This window comes from Crocuta crocuta, unplaced genomic scaffold (assembly GCF_008692635.1).
Source record: "Crocuta crocuta isolate KB4526 unplaced genomic scaffold, BGI_CrCroc_1.0 scaffold115, whole genome shotgun sequence".
In the NCBI taxonomy this organism is placed as follows: Eukaryota; Metazoa; Chordata; class Mammalia; order Carnivora; family Hyaenidae; genus Crocuta; species Crocuta crocuta.
The window spans coordinates 70,579-93,160 of NW_027530575.1; the positions used below are offsets into that span (position 1 = coordinate 70,579).

General features: G+C 36.6%; 1 non-coding gene across 1 annotated transcript; it reads right to left on the reverse strand.

Moving 5' to 3' along the window:
- Nucleotides 1-19,640: 19,640 nt before the first annotated feature.
- LOC144234715 (U6 spliceosomal RNA) lies at nt 19,641-19,747 on the reverse strand. The gene has a single exon (XR_013336046.1). It is a non-coding gene; the product is annotated as a U6 spliceosomal RNA (small nuclear RNA).
- Nucleotides 19,748-22,582: the final 2,835 nt, after the last annotated feature.

Here is a 22,582-nt window from a genome sequence, read left to right on the forward strand (position 1 = left end):
GACTGAAGTCCATTAGAGAGTGAATGTGGAACTTCCTTTCTGACAATACAGCAGCCTAAACAGCATAAGGATTAATAATAAAATGAACAGCATGTAACCATCTGCCAGATTAAGAAGTAGAACATCACTTTGAGGTGCCTGGGTGGCTCAGTCAGCAAGCATCCGACTCTTGGTTTCCACTCCGGTCATGATCTTACGGTTCTTGAATTCAAGCCCCACATCAGGCTCTGTGCTGACAGTACAGAGCCTAATTGTAGTTCTCTCTCCCTCTCCCTCTCCCTCTGCTCCTACCCTACTTGTGCTCTCTCTCTCTCTCCCTCTCTCTCTCTCTCTCTCTCACACACACACACACACACACACTTTCTCAAAATAAATAAATAAATTTAAAAAGAAATAGAATGTCATCAGTAGTTTCTAAACTATCTGCTTGGCTACAAATGTCTCACATTCCTTTCCCTTTCTACTGCCCTTTCTTGAAATTTGTGTTTCTTTGTCTTATTTTCTTAAAGACTTGCTTAATTTGTTCAGAATGTGAAAGAACAGGTTTTTTTTCTTTTTCCTGGGGGTAGAAGGAGTAGGGATGTTAGAACTTTATACTGTTGTGCCCGATTCGCGAGTTCCCTGAGACCCCCAAGGAGCTGACACCAATGCAAGTACAAAAGGATCTTTATTACAAGCTCGAGTAGGGTTTCACCCGCCTACCGGTGTAGTGGCAGAAGGTGAAGCCCTGAACAATAGTGAGCAGGTTTTTTATGGGGTAAGGGATAGGGGTGTTACAGTGCACACTTTGTATGTATAGCATCATCACATAAGCACCAATCATAATTGTACAGAACCCATGGTAATAGCTTTAACCATTCAGTATCTGTGAGGTGTTCATTACTTTTGGTGGGACCCAATCATGACTTTTGAGAATCCTTTGAAAATGACCAATTATGGGGTGAGTTCAAAGGCCCCACATGGGGTTCAGGCAAGTGGTGAGAAATTGGCTAGTTTGTACAGAATAACTGTCTACAGTTCCCAGCCTTGACTCAGACCACAGGAATGTTTTTTTTGATTAGCTGATCTGAGGGCGGTCCGAGGATGGCTTTAGCCTTGAGCAATATGAGAAACTGGGGCTACGAGGTTGTTCTTAATGGAGCAAGAGGTTGCTCTTAATGGAGGCCTTAATTTCAAAATGACGTTACTTAGACTCTTCAATACAAATAAAATTATAGTATATAATGATTTATATATATGTGTGTGTGTGTGTATGTGTGTGTCTATATATATATATATTAATCAAATTAACTAATTCTTCCTTTCTCAGGAAGGCTTTGGATTTATTGCTCTGTAATAGAGTGGACCATGCATTTTCAATGAGACAATATAATTTCCAAGGAATTAATAATATGGTTTTTTGGAGATAGGGAAACTTACCATTATGATTAAAACACATTATATCTGAAGTATTAAAATTCTGTGTGGCAGGGAGATTGGGGGAGAAAGGCTCTTAAAAAAGTTTGTTTTAGGTGGGCAATAATGCAAATAAGATTAAAAGACTCTTAAGTAAGTGTGTAAGAATGGGTAAATTAAGAATGAAAAACAGTGCTTCCTCTAAATAAGACAGGAAGAGAGGAAGGAAGGGAAGGAGGAAAGGAGGGAGGGAGGGAGGAAGGAAGGAAGGAAGGCAGGAAGGAAGGAAGGAAAAAAAATATGGAAAAACAGGGAATGACAGCCGCACAGCAGGCCTAGAGACCAGCCAGTGTGGATAGAGAGAGGTGAGCAGCATCAGGACACCCATTGCTGAGAAAAATACCACCTGTCAATGAGGAAAAAGAAAAGCAAATGACTTCTTGATGGCAGAATATATTGCAAGAAAGGAGGTAGGAAGAATTACTAATGTGTACAGTGCACATTAACATAGGATGGCTAAGTAAGACAAGCTGAAGCACATAAGAATTGAGGAATTATGGCACTTGGGAAACTTTCTTGGGAGAAAAAACAAAACACAACACAACTAACTCAGTGACATTATTTAGACCAAAAGTAATAATCAAAATGAAGAATTGCTTAATATACAGCACTGTTAAAAAACAAAACAAAACACCCAATAGTGATCTCTGCCTTTATTTAAATATACAACTTAGACTAAACAAAATTATAGACCAAAAAAAAAAAAGCCAGAGGTTGTGTTATTAAGCACAGAAAGATACACAAATATATTTTTAACAAATATCCAATATTGGAAAAAGCAAGAAGGCAAGAAGTGTATCTTTACTATTTCTTAAATGTTCAGTCAAGAAAGCAACTGACATGATTTTAAAAAGAAAACAAATTACATACTTTCAGTAAAAAAGTAAATCCTCTTTTATCTTTTTCTCCATATTATAGGTTGTGGTGAAGGTTGGAAATTAAGATTCATTATTAACTCTTGCCTTGACATCTGCAACTTGGCGAGCCTTGAATGACAGGCCACATGCCTCCCTGTCCCACTGAACGCTCATGGATAAGGACCCCTAGCTAAAAACCCTTCTCATAATGGGGCCCAGGCATGGCACCTGCTGATTGCTGAGGGGCAGACATTGATTCCCAGCCAAGCTGCTGAATTATTCAGTTGCCCGCATCTTCCTATGGGAACTAGGAATCACCTCCCTTTTCGTTCCTATAAAGCTCCCACAGCTCCTGCTGTTTCACTCTGTTTCCGAGTACCTGGTAGGCGGTGTCCTCCACCTGGGCTGTGGGAGCATATGACTGACTGCTGTTAATCTCATCTGACCAGTGCTGGGTGCCCAGTGTTTGGCCATCCATTTATTCTAGGACAGGAATCCTTTCCTCATCAACAGGGTGAAAAGCAAATAATTAAAATGGAGGTTATAGCCAGTCACATCATCATGTTCATTTTATGCAGTTGAGATAAGAAAACTCCTGTTTTCTTTATTTGTACGATTTAATGTATATGTCATGAAACTTTTTCCAAAAAAATCCGGCATGTTGGTTGATTTCTCAATAAGAAAAAGAATTTTATTCTCTTTGTACGTAAGCATTGAATGTGAATAGCTGAATAACTAAAAATATTATCTCATATTAACCATAAAGGACTTTTAAAACTTTTGAGTTTTTAAGGTACTAAGAAGTTTATTTTATTTAATCAGATTTTAATGTAAGTAATAGCCAGATAAATAATTCTGAACTATCATTTTACAGAATTTATTTGTATAAAGTATGTCTTTATACAAAATATTTATTGCCATTGCTTATATTTTTATATTACCATGAAGTTTAGTATTCTCTCAAAATATTGAATTTATAGTTTTGAATTGAAATAGAAAGAAAAGAAATGCTGTGCTAATAACTAATCATATATTTTCGATTTTGTTGATAGAAGAATGGATACCTCATTCCACCTTTAGATAGAGCAAGGAGGACATGAGAGGTGAGAAGGAAAGGGCGAAGTAGAGAGAGGTAGGGAGGGGTGAGGGTAGGAGAGAAGATACTGAGACAGAGGGACAGAGCAAAGATTCTACCTATTGCAATTTTATTCATTTATTTCAAAATCAAAAATAACAGAAAAGTCACAGCGATTCACTTCTAATAGTAAGACTTTCTCTTTGTGAGAGTCACTAGAAAACATGCTTTCAATCCTAAGTAAGGGCATTTTACAAAAACTATGGAATTGATTTACTATTTCCCATTGATCTTACTGTCAGTCAGTGCTTGCACTAAACACAGAAGAAACAGGCCTTATGAGGCGGGCCAGTGACAACTAAATTGATAATTAAAGTGTGATTGTACACGTATGACCTGAAAATGTAAGCAGAGTCACCAAGGGAACAATAGAAGGTGATTGATATGGTTTACATTAGCATGCAAGTTGAAAGTAAGAGGTTTGAATTAGGGCATGCCCACAAGGATATGACTAGACAGATGTTAAAAAGGAGACGCAAATCTCACAGAGTCCAAGTATTCAAGAATTCAGATGAAGGACAAATTCATGATATTGATGTAGAAACCATATTTTACAGAAAGAAATAAAATGCTGTGGAAATCTAACACAGCAGACAATTGACATTATACTTCATATCTAGAGTCACAGAATTCCCTTTATTACCATCAGCCAGGGAGTTGAGATTTGTCAGAGCACTTTTTCTGGGATATTTTCATAAATCTGCCATTGAATTAATGGGAAAACAGGCACTTGTGTTGCCTATCTGGTGAGACTGATATCCTAGTCATGTAACATAGTAAATTAGGACATTCCCACATGCATTATACTGCAGATAAAATTTGAAGACTGTCAAGAAAGATGATACCTCTAATCATAAAAGTGTCCCATTAATTGGTATTTAAGTAGTCATACAGAGAAAAAGGCATAATTTTATTTACTCATTTTTTTTACCACTATTTAGGAAATCACATTTCTTGGATGCCCACTTTATAGTTGAATGTTAATGTTATTGCCTAAAAAATCCGATAAAACTTTGTAACCTAAGACAATATGGATTCTTAAAAATCTCTTTCCAAGCTAACCAAGAAAGACCAAAATTACCAATATTAGGAATGAAACAGAGGACATTACATCACTACTGCTTCCCCAGATATTAAAAGTAATGTATGAACATGTTATGAACAACTTTATATCCATAAATTCTACAGCATAGAACAAATGAACCAATTCCTTGAAAGTGACACACTAATAGAACTAATTCATGCATAATTAAATAATCTGAAGTGTTCTATATTTATTAAAGAAGTTAAATTTGTGGTTAGACAGCTTTCTGAAAAAGAAAGTTTGGAGTCAAGCTTCTTCTACACGTAGATTCTACCAAACACTTATGGAAAACCAAAGTTAACCCTTCAATAAAAACACTTCCAGAAAATAGAAGAGAAAATGCTTTTTTAACTCTGCTATTGAGTCAACATTTTCCTAAATCTAAAAGTACACACACACATACACACACATGTAGAACCATTCATAAACCATTTGAAGAAGTGCTGATAATATATTGGTGAATGGCTTAAGTGTCTGGGCTACTGGCCCATACTGCTGGCATGTGATACTTGCTGCTCACGTCTGATCCTGATATATTACTTCTGTTTTCCTGTTGATAGCTGCTGGGTTAGTCCAACTTTATGACTCTAAAGTCTAAAACAGCTCAGCTCATCACAGGCAGTTTGGGATGCATGAATATTTGATGTTCCTCTGTCAGGTTCACCCGCTCTACCAGAATCCAATTTCAGATGTTTGTTGTTGTTGTTTGCAAATGCTTATTTATTTATTTTTGAGAGAGACTGAGGGACAGAAAGGGGGGGGGAGGAGGGAGGCAGAGAATCCAAAGCAGGCTCTGCATTGACAGTGTAGAACCCAACGTGGGACTTCAACCCACATACCGTGAGATCATGACTTGAGCTGAAATCAAGAGTTGGACACTTAACCAACTGAGCCACCGAGTTGCCCCAGACCAACTAATGTTTTTAAAAGGTGCTTAAATCTCTACTTCAGATAGCATTGCCTAGCTCCATAAGCCTAAGATTTTGCACTGTGATTTTTCTACTGGGACTTGCCATAAATTCTACAAGTTATCTTGCCATTTATACTAGAAGGTTATTATACAACCTTCTAAATGCCTCACACTTTAAAGCACCTAACCTTAAAATGTGCCAGGTTTTATTGCTCAAGTGGAATGGTTGCTTGTATCACAAGATAGTCTTCCTCCAGGGCACTTTCCTGGAATAGGTAGAACTTAGTTGGAAGTTTTGCTTGTCACCTTGTAGGTGGGTAAGAACAGTTTTCCTGTGGGTGGTGTACACTGTCTCTAGAAGTCAAAGAGGATGTCCACATTTGTGCTCAATTATTACTGGTGGGAGGAAAAGGCACAATTTGTTTTTATCCAAATGAAAATATTTTAAATTGTTAATTTGACTTTTTGTGTATATTTCTACAAATTTTAATACTTGTGCAATAGACACCAAAGTCAGGATACATAAATACTCCATCAGTCAGTCAAAATTCCCTCATGCTATTCCTTTACAACACTCTCCCCTGATCCATAATCTCTAGCAACCACTCATCTGTTCTCTATCACCATAGTTTTATCTTTTAGACAATGTCCTGTAAATGGAATCCTACAGCACATAACCCTTTGAAATTGCTTTCATTCACTCAGAATAATGCCTTTGAGATTATCCAAGTTGTTGCATAGTTAATTTTATTTAACTGCTAAGAATATTTCTATTGTGTGTTACTTTAAGGTTCGTGGATCAATTCCAACACGATAGGCAGGGAGTTGGGGGGTCCACACACACACCAAGCAATTTTCAGATACCAGCTGGTGTCTAAGAATTCAACTCAATTCTGACCCTATCTACCCAGAGGTAGCATCAGGTTCCATACTTTAAGTCCTTGAGTCCTACAAGACCGCCCCCCATGCCCCACTTCAGACACCAGTTGCAAGCTGCTGCCTCTTACCTGTGATTATGATAGATTGCAAGTTCCACCAACCTCTTCCTTAGATTTGATTAATTTGGTAGAGCAGCTCATAAAACTCAGAGAAACACATTTACCAAATTTATTAAAAGATACGATAAAGATGATGAATCAACAGCCAGTTAAAGAGATACATAGGACAAGGTGTGGGGAAAGGCTTGGAGTTTTCAGCCTACTCCAGGTGTGCCACTCTTCCTAATCTCCACATGTTTACCAACCTGGAAGCTCTTTGAACCCAGTCCTTTTGGGTTGTTATAGAGATTTCATTACATAGGCATGACTCACTGTCACTGGCCAGTGGCTGATTGAACTTCTGGACCAACACCCTTCTCTGGAGGTCAGAAGGTGGAACTGAAAGTTCCAATCTTCTAAATACTTGTTTGGTCCACCTGGCAATCAGCCCCTGTCCTTGGGTGTGGTCCGGAAGTCATCTTCATTAACAAAACAAAATACACATTTATGGTCCTTGTCATGGGAAATCTCAAGGGTTTTAGGAGCTGTGATCCAGGAACAATGGACAAAGACCAAATACATATGAGAAATACATTTTGGTCATCTGAATGACCAAATATATTATTTCTTATAAACCATAATATTGCATGTGGATGTATCAGTTTGTTTATCCATTCACCAACTGAAGGACATTTGGGCAATTTCCAGTGTATTTTATTACAGTTACAAAAGAGTTACTCTAAATATTTGTGTATAACTCTTTGTATAAATATACATTTTCATTTCTCTATAGTGAATACCCAAGAGTGAGATTTCTGTGTCATACAGTAAGCGTATTTATCTTTGTAAGAAACTTTAACCATATTTCAGGGTGACTGCACCAATCTGCATTCCTACTAACAATGCATAACATTCCTAATTCTGTAACTTCACCAGTAGTGCATGCCTGATGTGGCCTAAACCACTAACCTCTAAATACTTCATGGATATGACATTATCCTGAATCTTTCTGTTTTTATTTCTTATTTTATAGAACACATGTTTCTTAACAAGGCTTCCAAGGCTACTTTTCACTTTTGCTTATTGCCAATTAGCATGGTGCCATCATAATATCCAGATGGTTTATATCCCTTTGGATGATAATTTGCAGAGAATGGGGCAGATAACATAGCCCTTGGGCAAGACTATCAATGACTACTATTGTCTGTCTTTGTTAATGAAAACTCCTCTGTCCTTCCTTATGGATTATTAAAGAACATATTTGCTTGATTAATGGCCTCTTACCTGTACCTGCAGCCATGTTATTCTGTTCTAGCAAAGATAATGCATTTACCACTGCAACTGCATTTTGAATTAATACTTGGTTGACTTTCCTGAAGTCCACTGTCATCTTCCAGTATCTGTCTTGTTTTCTGGAGGGACAGACAATGATTAAATGGGGTCCTGATTGGGAACATGAACCATGCATCCAATGGGTATTCAAGGATGGCAGTGATCACTGTCATTCATCCAAGGGTATATATTTTTTGATTAAATATTCTGACCAGGGTTAGAGAAGTATCATAAACTTCTATGTTGCCTTACCTTATTGCAAAACGTCTTACACCATGCGCCATGTAATCAATGTGGGAATTCTGCCAACTCCCAAATATTCCCATTATATTTATACATTTGGCAACCAGAGAAATGAATAATGGATGGGTCTGTGGACCCAGAGAATCTATTGTGAGCTGTAGAAATTCTACCTTTACTCTAACAAGTAGATTTAATAATCTTCATAAAATTAGAATAGTGAAGGCAACAGAGTAATTGCTTAATACATGTGTATTATTTCAGAGACATTGTTACAACCTATCTCATGCCCATCTTAGATTCTTACTGAAGAGCTACAATGGCAGCTTGAAAGCAAAGAGACCCCAGCTGTATATAAAATCACTTATCATTCTGTAATTTAAATTAGCTGATAAATTCTTCCAATCATAGTCTTCCATTTACTTTTAGTCACTGTTGCTATTTCCTGCCTAAATTGTAAGTTTACATTTAATTAGTTGTTTTTACTCTCTGTGTTTTCTATCTAGTTTTGTTTTATACTCTTCACTTTCATTTTAAGCATGTTTCAAAACCATGAGTAATCAAACTTTAAAGGATGTCACTGCTAGTGGTGTAATTATGAGAATACACAGATGGCTTGTTAAGGGGGGCGGGGAACCTGAGCAAAGCTGCAAATGCTAACTTTCAACCTGGGAACCTTTCTCTCTGTAACAGAAGTTCATTGCCAGCAAGTTGTATGACCACACTAACCACACTAACAGCTGTAAATGAGAATCAGGATTTTAACAAGAGACAGATATCCAAAATATATTGATTCTCAAGTAGAGCTATATATCCCTTCTCCACTGAGATAATTTGAAGGTTTTCATTTGACTTTAAAGTATATATTGTAGAAGTCAGTGTATTAAACAGCAAAAACCAAACCAAAGGTAGTCTTGACTTTAGCAGATGCTCTTAAGAAATTTGGGGGGAAATATAACACAAATATATTTTATCTTTAATTCTGAAATAAAGCTGAAAGTGACTATGGATGCATATCAGATTGAGTACATAAAAATATTTTTTTTTCTAATTTTATTAGAGAGCACAAGTGAGGGAGATGGGCAGAGGGAGAGAGAGAGACAGAGAATCTTAAGCAGGCTCCATGCTCAGCACTGGGCCCTACTCAGGGCTTGATCCCATGACTCTGGGGTCATGACCTCAGCTGAAATCAAGAGTTGGACACTCAACTCACTGAACCAACCAGGCGCTCCAATATCTGTAATTCTTAAAAAAGCTTTAATCTTACTTCAGTAAATGTTTATTGTCTACATCTGCAGTCATATACTTAAGTTCCATGTCCTGTTTTACTTTTTTTGTTTTTGTTTTTGTTTTTTTTGTTTTGTTAGACAGAGTGAGACAGCAGTAGAGAGAGAGGCAGAGAATCTTAAGCAGACTTCATGCCCGGTGCAGAGTGCAACATAGGCCTTAATTCCATGACTCTGGGAACATGACCAGAGCCGAAATCAAGAGTCAGGCGCTCTATTGACTGAGTCATCCAGATGCCCCTGTTTTACTTTTGATCAAATTTGATCAAGTATATACAAAAAAAGTTTCAGTCATTTAGCTCTCATTTACCTTATTCTCCACTAACACAATCACACACCAAAACAGAAAATAATCTTCACAGGGGTTATTTCAAAGACTAAATGTGCACTCTCTAAAATTTAAGCCACTCTCTCTTTTTTTCCTTTAGCATTTTTAAAAATTAACTAAGAATAAAGGAGATGCATTTTCAAATGATATGTAAGGCAAAAAGTTTTGATATATTTGGGAGTAAGGGAATGATATAAAGAATGTGATTGTAGACCATTTTATTTTTAGAATTGTAAAAACAGTTAATAAAATATTTTAATTATTTTTACTTATGTCTCCTGTAAGTGTATGTTTAATTCTGTGTTCTCATTTTTATGATTTTCCAAATACAAACATACGCGTATATGTGATCTATCAGATGGCTACCTCATAGCTGTACACTGCTTTGAAATTTCATCACCAAATTTTCATTTCTATTTATCATGGTTTGGCTTCATATATACTACATTAATTATGTAAATAATTAGAAGGAAAATAAAATCATTATAAACACATTACCCACAAATAACATAATAGTCTTTTATTCATGCCTGTGCATATGACATTTCCTCAAGTGTGACTATCTGATCAAATGAATATATATCAGTTAGACAACTGAGATTTCAAGGAAGAGTCAAGGAAGAAAGGTGTTTGCTTGTTTGTTTGTTTTTCCTCTCTGTTAACATGGCCATAACTTCTGCATCTGCTGGCTGCCATTAGGTATTTGTAATGCTTTATTAGAGTAGGATCAACCAAATCCTCATAAAACTTTCAACTTTTCAGAAAAAAAAGATCCATCTTTCCCCAGATATTTTTTGAATGCTGAGAAAAAGGTTAAGTCTCTCAAACACAGCAAAGTAAGGATGAAAGAAGAATGATTATCTTTTGGGTCTTAACATTTTGTTAGGAAAACCCATGAAGGTTGAGGGAAAAAAATATATTGGCTCATGCTTCTTGAAAGAGCCAAGCAAATTTTCTTTGATGAGTCAAATGACTTCTAATGAATAACTTAAACATAAAAAGTGATGTTTTTTTAAAAAAATTATTTAAGCATATAAATCCTCTTAAAAGTAAATTTTTCAATTTTGATTAGCTGTGATCACTTAAACAATCATATAATAATAACAATATGTAAGAAACTGAAATTTGCCAACTTTATGAGTAAATAGAATCCATATGTTTGAAGAGTTTATTGGTCTTCATAAGTGATATTTAGCAGCCCCATATATAGTCTTTAATCTAAAATATATTAGCCAACAATTTGAATAGATTTAAATAATCCTTATTTTTATAAATGTTATTTGCAACGTAGTTCTGTCTTATGTATTAATACCACTCATAATCTTTTTCACATTGAATTTTAAATTCTTCATTTTTATGCAATTATCACCATTTTTGGTGATAAATTTTGTCCAGAGCTTCTAACATTTCTCACATTTTTCCATGCTTTCTAACTTTGTTTAACCACAATGCTACAAATATCTCACCATTTTCTCTAGCTTTGTTATTATTCCTCACCTTTCTTTAAGCTAAAATCACACGTCCTTTCCAATTGTTCTATTTCATATGATAGCCTTTACATTTTCTTCCATTGTCCTCCAGCACACTTTTCTTTGCAATTATTCATTTGCTTTGCCAGCTACTATCTCCATGAAAAGATTTAGGTTGTGGTGCCCTACATTTTTTAGAAAGCTTTTCCCAATCATCAGTTCTTCTGATAATTAGTACAAAAAACTTACTGGCAACTTTCTTTGCTTTTTAAAGTCCCGGCAGTGAATTATTTATGAGACATATGCAGGATGATTTTTGGTTTCCATCTAATTCTTTTATGAACAAGACTTACTATTCAGATACTATATTAAATACCTCATTCAAAATTTACCACATAATTAAAAGGTGAAATGGAATCTAGAAGAGAAAAATCATTTTTTCCCAAGAATATACCATGATCCAGTAGAATTAGAAAAGGCAAAAATCACAGATATAACAAAACTAGCATCATGTTTTTCAAAGCACTTCACTAGTCCTCATTTTTGAAGGGGATATCTGTCCTCTGCGATGGTTACAAAGAATTGCCATTTAAACTAATTGTGCCTCTGAATAAAAACTATTCATACATTTATATCTGTTAATATATATGTTATATATATATTATGTTACACCACACACACACACACACACACACACTGTTTCATCTGATATTATACCAGTGTTTGTACCCTCTGCAAAATGTTCCTTTCTTTTGAAAGTCAGGTTTTAGGGGACCATGGTAGCTCAATCAGTTGAGCGTCTGACTTGGTTTTGGTTCGGGTCATAATCTCTTGATTTTTCCATTCAAGCACTGTATTAGTCTCATGCTGACAGTGTGAAGCTTGCTTGGGACTCTCTCTATCTCTCTCTCTGCCCCTCCCCTGCTTGCTTTATATCTCTCTTTCAAAATAAATAAATAAACATTAAAAGTCAGGTTTTAGGGGCACCTGCATGGCTCAGTCAATTAAGTGACCAACTCTTGATTTTGGCTAGGGTCATTGTCCTAGGCTCATGGCATAGAGCCCTGTATCAGGCTCTATTCTGAGCATGGATCCTGCTTAAGTTTCTCTCTACCTCCCTCTCTCTCTCTCTTTCTCTCAAAAAATAAAAATAATATAAAAATTTATCAGATTTTAAATTCCACAGAAACATTCTTTAAGAGAACACCTCTTTGATAGAATTAAGCACAGTAGCACAATAGCATCTGAGGACTGAACAGCAGAAATACAGGAGAAAAAAGAAAGTGTAACTATTCTAACCTCTATCGCTGCCATCACCCTTTGCACACACACACACACACACTGCTTTTACTGACTACTACTAACTGTTATACCTGAATCGCGAGTCCTCAGAGACCTCCAAGGAGCCGACACCGATGGAAGTACATAAGGGCCTTTATTACAAGCTCGAGCAGGGGCTCACCCATTAACCAGCGCAGTGGCAGCAAGGTGAGGCCCCGAACAATAGCGAGCAGGGTTTTTATGAGGTAAGGGACGGGGGTGTTACAGTGCACACGTTGTATGTATTGCATCATCACATAAGCACCAATCATAATTGTACAGTGCCCATGGTAACAGCTTTGACCATTCAGTGTCTGTGAGGCGTCCATTACTTTTGGCGGGACCCAATCATAACCTTTGAGAATCCTTTGAAAATGACCAATTATGAGGTGATTTCAAAGGGCCTACATGGGGTTTAGGCAAGCAGTGAGTGATTGGCTAGTTTGTGCAGAGTAACTAGCTGCAGTTCCCAGCCCTGACTCAGACCACAGAATTGTTACACATTTCTTTTGATTGGCTGATCCGAGGGTGGTCCTGAGGGTGGCTTCAGCTGAAGCTTTTCCTGGAACTGGGGCTATGCGCAGCTGGAGGCTGCTCTTAATGGAGGACTTAATTTCAGGCTCCTCACTAACAAATACTCGTTAAATACACAAAATTTAAAAAATTGAGTTGAGGGTCACCTGGGTGGCTCAGTCAGTTAAGCGGCTGACTTCGTCTCAGGTCATGATCTCACACAGCTCGCGAGTTCGAGCTGTGCATTGGGCTCTGTGNATTAAACAGATGGTGTCTAACAGATGAACACAAGGACACTGAAATATTTGCAAGCAATTGTTTAAAATAGAAGTATATGTTTTCTTTCTATTTTAAAAATATTTTATAGAGCCCGATTCATGGCTAGAACCCACAGACCGTGAGCTCATGACCTGAGCTGAAGTTGGTTGCTTAACCGACTGAGCCACCCAGGGGCCCAGAATTNGAGCCACTATTATCTCAGTACTTGCTAACAAGTCAGCACTAACATAAGATTAACACTTGAGTTTTAATACTATATTTTGCAGGTATATATCTGCTAGGAGTGTCAGGACTAAATATTGAAAATAACAGGAGATAAAAATAAAATAAATTAGAATACAGAGAAATTTCTTACAAGGCTCATGTTTTCATACCTGGAAGTTCTATCTGACTTTATATAACTTAGTTCTTCATTCTAGAAATTAATTAAATGTAATAGTATCATATTTATACATCCTTAATTTTCAAAAACTATATGAAAGTGGCATACATTTTAAAAACAATCTTATGCATTCATTTAAATGATATNCACAGACCGTGAGCTCATGACCTGAGCTGAAGTTGGTTGCTTAACCGACTGAGCCACCCAGGGGCCCAGAATTATGAATTTTCTAATCAAACCGAGTTGTTTTTGAGCCCTGAATCACTTAGTGGCTTTACATTGAACGTATTACATCATTAAAAATTAATATTTATTAATTTCATCTATATGTTGTTTTTTTTTAAAGGACAGATTTATTCTCTCACAGTTTGAAACGTTAGAAAAATCTTTAAAATGGTGATTTAAAAGTAACACTCAACTCATGCTGCCATTATGAACAGAATACTTTTGTCATAATAAAATAAAAGTATTTAGCCTGGTGACTAGCACCTGATAGGAACTGAATAGAGACAAAGCTATTTTATTATTAATAATATCTCTAGGACCTTCTCTAAAATGTCAGTCAAAACTCTAACCATGATACAAAATTGGAATAAAGCACTTTGAGTTATTTCAAAGAAAGAAAGGGTTGAGAGATGAGGCACATTACACGGAAGGTCTTTCACCTTAGGGCAGTGCCTTTGTCTTTTCCAACAGCTGGTTGAATCTAACACAATGCTTAACATGCAATAAGTACTAAATCATTTCTTGTAGGATGAATGAACTCTTTCATATGAAAGGCAACCCAAGTTACAAAGAATTGAGCTTAATAGGGTATGCTTTGAATGATAGCTTATCTGAAATAAGACAATACAATAAAACAAAGCCTATTTTAAAAGGCAAAATGTTTTATTAAAAACTGTGAATTGAGAGAGAAGTGAACTAATATTAATGGAAAAATATGCAGTTCAACTCAGATTTTGCCCTCTGTTAAGAAATATAAGACTGAAACAATGTTTTCCCTAAGTTTTTAAATTGTGGCTAGAAAATCGTGACGAACTGACCAGCAAACTTGGTAAAACGAACAAAATATGCTTTTTATTCAATTATAATTTGCAACCTGATACATATTGATAGATTTTCACAGCCCTAAATATATTATAGAATAGTTAGGGAAAAAATGATAACCATTTCAAAGAAGTGATTATGACCTAAGTTGTCTTTATGTAACTAGACCAACATTCCAGTTTTTCTTATTTCATTGAATTTTCAGTATTCCAATTATTATCATTGTTAATAGATTCTCAGATATTACACAGTGTATTAGTCATGTTCTCCAGAGACACAGAACCGAAAGGACATATACAAATATACGAGGGGAGCTATAATATAGGGATTGGCTCACATGGTATGGAGGCAGAGAGGTCAGGCTATCTGCTAGCTGCAAACTGGACAACCAAGAAAGCTGATGGTGTAAGTTATCTGGGGTCCAAAGCTAGGAACCAGGACAGCAGATGGTGAAACTCAGTCTGAGACCAAAGGCCTGAAAAGGGAAGGCCTAGTCCTAGAGCCTGAAGGCCCAAGAACCGTCGCTGTAGGGCAGGAGAAGATGAACATTCCAACTCAGGAAGAGAGATAAAGAAGAGAGAATTTGTCCTTCCTCCCCTTTTGTTCTTTCCAGTCTTTCATGGACTAGATGATGCCCACATTGGCAAAGGCAGAACTTCTTCACTCAGTCTACTAATGCAAATGCTAACCTTCCCAGAAATACTTTTACAGACACACCCAGAAGCAATGTTTTACCTGTTATCTGGGCATCCCTTAACCCAATCATCTTGACACCTACAATTAATCATCATGCATGGTAATTATCATGTTATTTCTACTACCCCCTTGCAATCCCAACACACATTCATTCACAAGAGAAACCCACTTTAGTGGACAGAATTATAGATCTTCATTCTCCATTTTTCCCTCTCATCTCACTTTCCAAAGTTTCAGGCTCTTGGCTCATATGTCACTTGTTAACTCCTTCCCGCTTGGAGTCTTTTAGCAGCTATTTCTAGCATTCCTTCCCACTTTGGAATCCATATCTATACTGTTAGTGGAGTTGCCTTCTGTTACGGGGTGCAAAGGACAAATAAAGCCATAGCATAGTCACTGTATTTTCAGTGAAGGAGAGCAGCTCAGTGTTGGACCGATATGAGATTGTACAAAGGCAACCAAACAATGCAAAGGTGGGGGAAGAAAAAGAATATTGGGCTGAAGGAAGTAGGCCCATTATTGTCCAAATATCTACATGTTGTATTATTGAGATAAGTATTAGACAATTTTATTTTACTCAAAATGGAGATCTATCACTGTCACCTCTCTCTCTTTAAGACACAACCTTTTACTTGTTGTTGTTTAAGAATTTTAAAAAGGTTTCAAGTGTTTATTTTCTAATAAGACAAGAGAGTTAAAGTGAAACTATCTGTGAGAATTAACATGTTGAGGTTGCTTTTGTTTTTCAAAACATAAATTATATCTGATTGAATTTTTTACACTCTACTGAGATATAATTCATATATCACACGACAAACATTTAAAGTGAATAGTCTGTTTATTATTTCATTCCTTCTCCTATCTTTAGGCTCAGTTTGCTTCTCTTTTTCCAGTTGGTTGAGGTAGAAGACTGAGATACTGGTATCATATTTGAGGGGCAAAAACATCATCAGCTTGGTTTGAGAGTCAGAGAGTGTACAAAATTACGAGAGACCACTGGAGCCCCAGAAATCTATTAGCAAGAAGAAAACTGGGAGATCTATTCAGGTATGTCAGCAGCAAATCTCATTCCCTGGCCTCAGTTCTTGAGTTCAGCCAAGAAAGAACTCAGAGCCAAACGCTTGAGCAAGCAAGCATTTATAGCTGTGAAAGCAAAAACACACTGTGGAAGTGGGAAACCAGCAGGTCCAGAGGTGTCAACTGCATCGGGGGCAGAGTAGTCTTTCCTTTTTTATATTTAAATAGGTTTTGATAGCTCCTGTCAACTCTTCTTACTGGTTAGGAGGGGGAGTCTTTGTACTTCAATGGGTTCTGGCACTGTTATGGCAGCCATCCCCACAATGGGGGTCAAAACCACAGTGTAAATGTATTATAATAAAGCTATAGATGACTCTAGTGGTCAGAGGGGAAAATGCATGTGTGTTCCTGGGGTCTCTTCTGGCTCTTTGAAACTCAGTTTCTGCCCTTCCTAATAGTCAGAAACATCTGTTCCCTGCTCATATTTAGCTAACTGCCTACTCTGTCAGTTGCGAATGCATGTTATGTTTCATGAAAAAAAAAAGAAAAAGAAAAAGGAAATATGACTAAGAGGATAGTACCATGTGCCCTGAGGCCAGAATTAAAATTCATGGGAAATTATTCCCTGGCCTGCAACCTACTCAAAGAACTGCCAAAATTTGACTGGTTGGATGTCACAATTTCTATGAACTAGTTTCTTCCTTTGTCCAAACAATTTTTCTTTTTTTGTTTTGAACTAGAATATTAATAGTGGCTATCCTCTGCCTATCCAGATATCCTATGCTGGGTGTCTGTTGAGGAAAGGGAGGCCAATTACCTACCTCTTTACTTTCTCAGACCCACAGAGTTGGAGAATTCACACTTGAGATGCTATACCTAAGCAACTACATTGGCGTTGCTTTATTTATACCTGCACCTGATTTAGATGTTGAGATTATGGACTCTGAACTGATGCTATAAAGATGAGACTGGAAGGGATAGAGTACATTTTACATAGTTGTTTTGTATACAAGTTGTTTGTGTGATTTGCCATGCATTTCTGCCCAGAGCCCCACATACATAATTATGAGGGCCTTGGTTGGCTTATAATTCGCATCTTGCCTTGTGATCAGAACTGGCCTTTCTGTTCCTGACACCACACCGAGAGGGATTAACTTGCCAGAACAGGCTAGCCCCCTGGAATGGATCAGGGAGGAAAGAAAAAATGCAGACACCCAGGCTTCTAAGATTGTGAAATACGATGAGAAACAGAAAAAAAAAAAAGGCTCACTCAGGACTCCACTTAGGTGAACTTAATGACTAACCATAAATCACAGATGGGTAGTATATATATTGCTCTCGCAGGAATAGCTAGCTGTGTGGGAGCCCGACAGTGACCACAAGAAAGTGTGGTTAGGGACGCGGGGATGTGCCTGCACATGGGGCTCCCTGCCTGGGCAAAGCATGCCTGCAAACAGGGTGCTCTGCCAGGAGGCCTGCACACAATATCCAAGGTTAATGGTCCGCTCGCAAACGAGGGAACATGCCCTCCTTAGAAATAAGGAGAAGGCTGGAATTGTGAGCAGGCCTCTTAGTAAACATGTTGTGGTCGCTCCCTCCCTTTGCTCCCCCCTGTCCTTGAAATGTGTTTGGCTACTTGCCCTTAGTTGGTAAAGGAATGCATCTTGTAGATTTAAGTTTGTATCCAGTTACCGGGTATAAAATAAACCGCAAGAGGGGCTTGCGTAGAATTGTTCCTCCGGCCGGAGTTGTATCTGTGTCTGTCTTTTGTGTGTGTCTTGTCCTCTGTGTCATTTCGTCCGCAACATAGCTGGAAGTCTCACCTGAAGGGAGGACTCTCTGCCCAGGACCCTCAGTTGAGACTTTAACCTGGTTGTTCACTGAGGGGCTTCCTTAGCCAGAAGGTTGGATGTTGTGAGTACTCAATTTGATGTATTAAGCTTTCTTCGTTCTTCTGTATTCTTCTCTCCCTCTTCCTGTTTACTATAATTGTTTCATTCCTTATATTCCCTTTCCCTTATAATTAATAAAGTTTTCCTCCATGTAACTGAAAGCATGGCTATCGTGAATTACTATTATTCAGAACAGCAGTAGAAATCTATGACTCATTGGATACCTAAGGGAAACTGTGGTAGGCAGGCTCTAGTATGCCCCCAATGAACTTGGCTTCCTGGTTCATGCTCTGATGTAATTCCCTTTACTGAATGTGGGCTGTACTTATCTACTTGCTTCTAATGAACAAATATGGCGGAAGTAATGGGATGCCACTTCTGGTATTAAGTTTTAATAAGAGGTTTCCATCTTGGGAATCCTTTCTTGTTTCTCTGTCACTCTAACTTTAGTTGTCTATATCTCTTACTTTTCTTTAAAGAAAGCAAGGTTGTCACAGTGTCTATATTTCCGTGGAACTGGCCACATGATAAGAACCTGTTGTCTTAAGCCAACAGCCTCTTGAGTGTGCTTAGAAGCAGTTCCTCCTCCACATGAGCCTAAAATGACTGCAGTCAACATCTTGATTGCAGCTTTGTGAAATTCGCCTTTAGTTAAATTCGTCCAACTACACTGTTCTCAAATTCCTGCCCTACAGAAACTGGGTGGTCTTTGTTTTCAGCTGCTAAGTTTTGGGATAATTTGTTACACAGCAATGAATAATGAATACATTAAGTTATGAAATATCTTACTAAACCTCAGCTCTGGCTTCTGGAAATCCTTTTAAATAACAAAAGATGAGAAGAAATGGCATGTTATAGCTCCCAGAAATTATGGTTCTCTTTAACTGTAATGCATTTCTTTTGCTAAAACATAGAATGTGGGCATATTCATTACCCATGACACACATACCAAAGCGATATTTTTATTTGTAAATACTACAACAAATTTCAAGCATGTCATCTAAAAATCTGTTCAGTGTTGATAAAGCTGTTCTTCAGTTGTGCCAGAGGGGAGTTTAGAAAAGGATAAGATTCAAGCACAAATAAATTGCTTAGTAATAATATATATTATTTACTCATATATATAATATATATACAATATATCAATATATATACTTTATGAGACCAAAATAATGAGATAATCAAACTCTCAGCCTGAATTCATTGGTCATCTGAGAGACTGGATTTCATTGTTCTGTCTTGTAATTTTGAATACTATGTATTTCATTGAAGTTACATATAAAAAATGGATCAGTTATACCAATGATATTTCAAAATCATTGTAGCCTTTGCTATGAAATGAAAAACAAAATAAAATATGTTACTCCAAATCTGATTAAATTAATATAAAAGTTAAATTGACATTTCATAAGTTATTTTTTAAAAATATGGAACACTTCATGAATTTGTGTGTCATCCTTATGCAGGGGCCTTACAGATTTTCTCTGTATCATTCCAATTTTAGTATATGTGCTGCTGCAGTAAGCATGTTAACTTTTGTTCCAATAGAATCCTTATTGCCTAGCAATTTGATAAAGAATATTATAAAAATATACCATCACTAATTTGAAATTGAATTATTTGCTACTTAGGTTTTTATAGCTACCATGCTAAATGGGAATATTAGCAATGCATGTATTTTTTTCTACTTAATGGATTATAGTTTGTCTTTCCACTTTGCCTATTTTTTGTATGCCTGGAAATTAGGAGATAGATACGTATCTTCTTTTCTTTGCCCCAGAACATGCTCTTAAATCATTGTTCCTTGTTGTCATACACTGTTTTTTTATTGATTAGATATTTGTTACTGAGCAAGTTGGTTATATCAATAAATTGTCAGACTTAGCTATAACATTAACAGAAAGATATAAGTATAATACAAATAGTACCTTCCTAGTACTAAATAAAGAATGGTCCTTGAGGTCAAGAAGCATAGAGTCAAGGAAATTAAATAATTAAACAAAGAATTGTGATTAAGTGTGTTAGGGGTATAAGTTAAGTGCAAAGGATTTAACACCATTGATGATGGATTATAAAATTTGAGTTATGGAGAAACGTGAAGACAAGATATTTTCATAAATGATGACCCCCATGTGAAGTAAATGGATTAGAGACAAAGTCAAAGAATTATGAATGCAGATCTTAATTTTAGCACAAATATGCTATGAAACCTATGTCGCTGGAAGAGCTACCAGAATAAGGAAAGTCTTTTTTATGAAAGAGCTCTTCTTCATCACACTAATACTTATAGGGAGATTTGGAATTGTGCTGTGAATCAGAGAAGGGGAATGTGTGTTTGTTTCAACATTCTAGGAAAAACTACATTATATCTCCAACAACCTATATTAGTGAGAGATAAAATGTGTGGCCATGATATCATGTGATGTATGTATTTGATACCATGATTCTAGACTTAAATTCCCTTAATTTTAAAACAGACATTGGTACTGATTCCATTATGTCCAACATTCCTCTGTATTTTTGCATCTACCAAAAATCTTAAACACCTGTGTTTTTTTTCTTTTTATCAAATGGACTCCTATTTCATTTCAGTGTTCTGAATTGCATAATCTCATGCTCCATCTTCCTTCTCAAAACTTTCATTATGCTTGTTAGAGCTCTTGATCTGTGACCACTTTACTCTCATTAACTTAGAATAAAATGGACAATAGGGCCAATTTTTGTCTGACTTGCTTTTGCTTCTCTAATGTCACTTCACTTTCTCCCCAGCTCACTATGTTCTAGCATCATTGGTTCTCTGACTGGCTCTACATCATGCTATATGCTTTCCTATTTCAGGTACTTTGCATTTGATTTCCCTTATGTCTAAAACTTCATCTGCTGGTTCTTTGGTGCCCAACTCCTTCCATTCCTTCAAGTAATAATTTAGACTTTCTCTACATGAAGTCTATCCTTAGCTCCTGTCACCTTAATGGGTAGCCTCTCATACTCAGTAATATTATCTATTGAATCTCCCTTCTAATTCTGTTTCAGGGGTTTGATTTTGTTGTGTGCTCATTTGTTGTTTATTGTTTGTAAGTCTCACTTCATAATGAGGATACACCTGGGTGGCTCAGTCGATCAAGTATCCGACTTTGGCTCAGGTCATGATCTCGCAGTTTGAGTTCGAGCCTCACTGTCAGACTGTCTGCTGTCAGTACAAAGCCTACTTCAGATCCTGTATCTTCCTCTCTCTGTTTCTCCCCTCCTCTTTCAAAAATAAATAAAAAATTAAAATAAATAAAAATAAAACAAGAAATGTTTAATGCCATATTGCTTTCAATATACTAGTAGCAAACGGTTCTGTATTGTCTGTGTGACATATCTGTGTGAAGTAGTAGGCATTGAATAGTATAAGATATGCAATTTCTTTTCCAATACTTAGTTACCAAAAACGAAAAACAAAGTAAAAACCATTTAGTACATGGAAAGCAATATTGCATTAAACATTTCTTAAGGGTTCTGAGACAGTTAATATATTCCTGAAACTTAGATTATTATAAATGAGTCATTTTCAGGAGGGAACATTCTTATTTTTCTGAAAATTGAAGTCTTTTATTCGTGATACCATTAATTTTAAGATTCTTAACTTTATGTATTTTTTCTCTTCTTTCCACAAAGGCAAAGAAATGGGCACTATAAAAGGAACAATCGTATTCTCTGATCCCTTATAATCATTCAAACAAGCTAATTATTAACATGTAGCTTTTCAAGTTTGAATCTTCAGACACACACTTTGAGGGAGAAAAATGGAGTAATTAGACCTGGTTTCTATGAATACTCCCATTTATGGAACATGTATTATTTTTTAAAAATTTCTTTTAATGTTTTATTTATTTCTGAGAGAGAGAGAGAGACAGCATGAACAGGGGAGGGTCGGAGAGAGAGGGAGTCGCAGAATCTGAAACAGGCTCTAGGCTCAGAGCTAGCTGTCAGCACAGAGCCTGATGCGGGGTTGGAACTCATGAACTGTGAGATCATGACCTGAGCCAAAGTCCATCATTTACCCAACTGAGCCACCCAAGCGCACTTATAGAATATATATTCTAAGCTACATTGCTAGGTGCTTTGTCCTATCTCATTCTATATCATTTAATTTTTGGCTTGTACTAACAATATTGTGAATACTAATGACAATAAGAAGATATCAAGTGAAAGATAAATTAAAAAAGACAAAAAATAAGAGGAAACTCAGTTTGAAAGATTAAGAATTTTCCCGAAGTAGTTACAAAAGTGTGTGTGATGGTTAATGTTATGTGTCAATATGATTGGGCCATGATGCCCAGATATTTGATGAAATATTATTTACATATCTGGGTGTTTC